Raw genomic sequence first — 5367 nt, forward strand, 5'->3', positions numbered from 1 at the left:
CTGTGGATATTTCCTTTGTCACTGTAATGTTCATTGCGCTATGAAGTATCTAATTGCAGATTTCCAGAAAACTGTGCTAACAAACTGATCACTGAAGAGAAACGTGTAACTCTGTGGGTTGCATTCACACTTGGCAATGCAGTTTCTCAGAAAGCTTCTCTTTAGTTATTATGTGAGGATATTTCCTTTATACCATGGGCCCCAATAGGCTCCCAAATATCACTTTGCAGATTCCACGAAAAGAGTGTTAGCAAACTGCTTCTTGAGGCAGAGGTTGTAACTCTGTGAGATGAACTCACAGATCAGAAAGAAGTTTCTCAGAAAGCTTCTTTCACGTTTTGAACGGATGAAATTTCCTTTATCAGCGTAGGCCTCAATATGATCCAAAGAAGCCCTTCTCAGATTCCTCAAAGACAGTGTTAATGGACTGCTCCACGAAACATAAGTGTAACTCTGTGAGATGAATTCACACATCACCAAGAAGTTTCTAAGAAAGCTTCTTTCTAGTTTTCATCTGTGGATATTTCCTTTGTCACTGTAATGTTCATTGCGCTATGAAGTATCTAATTGCAGATTTCCAGAAAACTGTGCTAACAAACTGATCACTGAGAGAAACGTGTAACTCTGTGAGTTGCATTCACACATGGCAATGCAGTTTCTCAGAAAGCTTCTCTTTAGTTATTATGTGAGGATATTTCCTTTATCACCATGGGCCCCAATAGGCTCCCAAATATCACTTTGCAGATTCCACGAAAAGAGTGTTAGCAAACTGCTTCTTGAGGCAGAGGTTGTAACTCTGTGAGATGAACTCACAGATCAGATAGAAGTTTCTCAGAAAGCTTCTTTCACGGTTTGAACGGATGAAATTTCCTTTATCAGCGTAGGCCTCAATGTGATCCAAAGAAGCCCTTCTCAGATTCCTCAAAGACAGTGTTAATGGACTGCTCCACGAAACATAAGTGTAACTCTGTGAGATGAATTCACACATCACCAAGAAGTTTCTAAGAAAGCTTCTTTCTAGTTTTCATCTCTGGATATTTCCTTTGTCACTGTAATGTTCATTGCGCTATGAAGTATCTAATTGCAGATTTCCAGAAAACTGTGCTAACAAACTGATCACTGAAGAGAAACGTGTAACTCTGTGGGTTGCATTCACACTTGGCAATGCAGTTTCTCAGAAAGCTTTCTTTAGTTATTATGTGAGGATATTTCCTTTATACCATGGGCCCCAATAGGCTCCCAAATATCACTTTGCAGATTCCACGAAAGAGTGTTAGCAAACTGCTTCTTGAGGCAGAGGTTGTAACTCTGTGAGATGAACTCACAGATCAGAAAGAAGTTTCTCAGAAAGCTTCTTTCACGTTTTGAACGGATGAAATTTCCTTTATCAGCGCAGGCCTCAATATGATCCAAAGAAGCCCTTCTCAGATTCCTCAAAGACAGTGTTAATGGACTGCTCCACGAAACATAAGTGTAACTCTGTGAGATGAATTCACACATCACCAAGAAGTTTCTAAGAAAGCTTCTTTCTAGTTTTCATCTGTGGATATTTCCTTTGTCACTGTAATGTTCATTGCGCTATGAAGTATCTAATTGCAGATTTCCAGAAAACTGTGCTAACAAACTGATCACTGAAGAGAAACGTGTAACTCTGTGAGTTGCATTCACACTTGGCAATGCAGTTTCTCAGAAAGCTTCTCTTTAGTTATTATGTGAGGATATTTCCTTTATCACCATGGGCCCCAATAGGCTCCCAAATATCACTTTGCAGATTCCACGAAAAGAGTGTTAGCAAACTGCTTCTTGAGGCAGAGGTTGTAACTCTGTGAGATGAACTCACAGATCAGAAAGAAGTTTCTCAGAAAGCTTCTTTCTCATTTTTATGGAAGATGTTTCCATTGGCCCCATTGTTTTCAAAGGGATCGGGAATATCTGTTCTCAGATTCCACACAAATAGGCCTAGGCCACGGCCCCACGAAATACCGCTGCAACTTAGTGAGTTGAATTCACACATCACATAGCGTTTCTCAGAAAGCTTCTTTCTTTAGTAAGACGAGGTTATTTGTGGTCTTGGAGCGCCACCGTGTGTCCTATTGCAGATTCTGCGAAAATTCTGCTAGCGAGTTTCTCAGTGGAAACAATGATGGACATCTGTGGGCTGAATTCACCCACAACAAAGAAGTTTTTGAGAAGCCTTCTCTGCAGGTTTCTCTGAGGATAGTTCCTTATTCAGCATGCGATTCAACGATATCCAAGACATCACATCTGAGATTCCTCAAAATGAGTGCTAGGAAACTCCCCCGAGAACGGGTGATAGAACACTGTGAAATGAATTCACATATCACAAAGCAGTTTCTCACAAAGCTTGGTTCCGCTTTCTTGAAGGATATTTCCTTTCTCCTTCTATTCTTCAAAGCTATCTGAAATATCACTTCTCAGAATCCACGGAAACAGTCCAAAGAAACGGCTCCAAAGAACACTGGCGTAAGTCTGTGAGTTGCATTCACACTGGCAATGCAGTTCTCAGAAAGCTTCTCTTTAGTTATTATGTGAGGATATTTCCTTTATCACCATGGGCCCCAATAGGCTCCCAAATATCACTTTGCAGATTCCACGAAAAGAGTGTTAGCAAACTGCTTCTTGAGGCAGAGGTTGTAACTCTGTGAGATGAACTCACAGATCAGAAAGAAGTTTCTCAGAAAGCTTCTTTCACGTTTGAACGGATGAAATTTCCTTTATCAGCGTAGGCCTCAATATGATCCAAAGAAGCCCTTCTCAGATTCCTCAAAGACAGTGTTAAGGACTGCTCCACGAAACATAAGTGTAACTCTGTGAGATGAATTCACACATCACCAAGAAGTTTCTAAGAAAGCTTCTTTCTAGTTTTCATCTGTGGATATTTCCTTTGTCACTGTAATGTTCATTGCGCTATGAAGTATCTAATTGCAGATTTCCAGAAAACTGTGCTAACAAACTGATCACTGAAGAGAAACGTGTAACTCTGTGGTTGCATTCACACTTGGCAATGCAGTTTCTCAGAAAGCTTCTCTTTAGTTATGTGAGGATATTTCCTTTATCACCATGGGCCCCAATAGGCTCCCAAATATCACTTTGCAGATTCCACGAAAAGAGTGTTAGCAAACTGCTTCTTGAGGCAGAGGTTGTAACTCTGTGAGATGAACTCACAGATCAGAAAGAAGTTTCTCAGAAAGCTTCTTTCACGTTTGAACGGATGAAATTTCCTTTATCAGCGTAGGCCTCAATAGTGATCCAAAGAAGCCCTTCTCAGATTCCTCAAAGACAGTGTTAATGGACTGCTCCACGAAACATAAGTGTAACTCTGCGAGATGAATTCACACATCACCAAGAAGTTTCTAAGAAAGCTTCTTTCTAGTTTTCATCTGGATATTTCCTTTGTCACTGTAATGTTCATTGCGCTATGAAGTATCTAATTGCAGATTTCCAGAAAACTGTGCTAACAAACTGATCACTGAAGAGAAACGTGTAACTCTGTGAGTTGCATTCACACTTGGCAATGCAGTTTCTCAGAAAGCTTCTCTTTAGTTATTATGTGAGGATATTTCCTTTATCACCATGGGCCCCAATAGGCTCCCAAATATCACTTTGCAGATTCCACGAAAAGAGTGTTAGCAAACTGCTTCTTGAGGCAGAGGTTGTAACTCTGTGAGATGAACTCACAGATCAGAAAGAAGTTTCTCAGAAAGCTTCTTTCACGTTTTGAACGGATGAAATTTCCTTTATCAGCGTAGGCCTCAATGTTATCCAAAGAAGCCCTTCTCAGATTCCTCAAAGACAGTGTTAATGGACTGCTCCACGAAACATAAGTGTAACTCTGTGAGATGAATTCACACATCACCAAGAAGTTTCTAAGAAAGCTTCTTTCTAGTTTTCATCTGGATATTTCCTTTGTCACTGTAATGTTCATTGCGCTATGAAGTATCTAATTGCAGATTTCCAGAAAACTGTGCTAACAAACTGATCACTGAAGAGAAACGTGTAACTCTGTGAGTTGCATTCACACTTGGCAATGCAGTTTCTCAGAAAGCTTCTCTTTAGTTATTATGTGAGGATATTTCCTTTATCACCATGGGCCCCAATAGGCTCCCAAATATCACTTTGCAGATTCCACGAAAAGAGTGTTAGCAAACTGCTTCTTGAGGCAGAGGTTGTAACTCTGTGAGATGAACTCACAGATCAGAAAGAAGTTTCTCAGAAAGCTTCTTCTCATTTTTATTGGAAGATGTTTCCATTGGCCCCATTGTTTTCAAAGGGATCGGGAATATCTGTTCTCAGATTCCACACAAATAGGCCTAGGCCACGGCCCCACGAAATACCGCTGCAACTTAGTGAGTTGAATTCACACATCACATAGCGTTTCTCAGAAAGCTTCTTTCTTTAGTAAGACGAGGTTATTTGTGGTCTTGGAGCGCCACCGTGTGTCCTATTGCAGATTCTGCGAAAATTCTGCTAGCGAGTTTCTCAGTGGAAACAATGATGGACATCTGTGGGCTGAATTCACCCACAACAAAGAAGTTTTGAGAAGCCTTCTCTGCAGGTTTCTCTGAGGATAGTTCCTTATTCAGCATGCGATTCAACGATATCCAAGACATCACATCTGAGATTCCTCAAAATGAGTGCTAGGAAACTCCCCCGAGAACGGGTGATAGAACACTGTGAAATGAATTCACATATCACAAAGCAGTTTCTCACAAAGCTTGGTTCCGCTTTCTCTTGAAGGATATTTCCTTTCTCCTTCTATTCTTCAAAGCTATCTGAAATATCACTTCTCAGAATCCACGGAAACAGTCCAAAGAAACGGCTCCAAAGAACACTGGCGTAAGTCTGTGAGTTGCATTCACACATGGCAATGCAGTTTCTCAGAAAGCTTCTCTTTAGTTATTATGTGAGGATATTTCCTTTATCACCATGGGCCCCAATAGGCTCCCAAATATCACTTTGCAGATTCCACGAAAAGAGTGTTAGCAAACTGCTTCTTGAGGCAGAGGTTGTAACTCTGTGAGATGAACTCACAGATCAGAAAGAAGTTTCTCAGAAAGCTTCTTTCACGTTTTGAACGGATGAAATTTCCTTTATCAGCGTAGGCCTCAATATGATCCAAAGAAGCCCTTCTCAGATTCCTCAAAGACAGTGTTAATGGACTGCTCCACGAAACATAAGTGTAACTCTGTGAGATGAATTCACACATCACCAAGAAGTTTCTAAGAAAGCTTCTTTCTAGTTTTCATCTGTGGATATTCCTTTGTCACTGTATGTTCATTGCGCTATGAAGTATCTAATTGCAGATTTCCAGAAAACTGTGCTAAAAACTGATCACGAAGAGAAACG

This window comes from Rhinopithecus roxellana, chromosome 15, assembly GCF_007565055.1.
Source record: "Rhinopithecus roxellana isolate Shanxi Qingling chromosome 15, ASM756505v1, whole genome shotgun sequence".
In the NCBI taxonomy this organism is placed as follows: Eukaryota; Metazoa; Chordata; class Mammalia; order Primates; family Cercopithecidae; genus Rhinopithecus; species Rhinopithecus roxellana.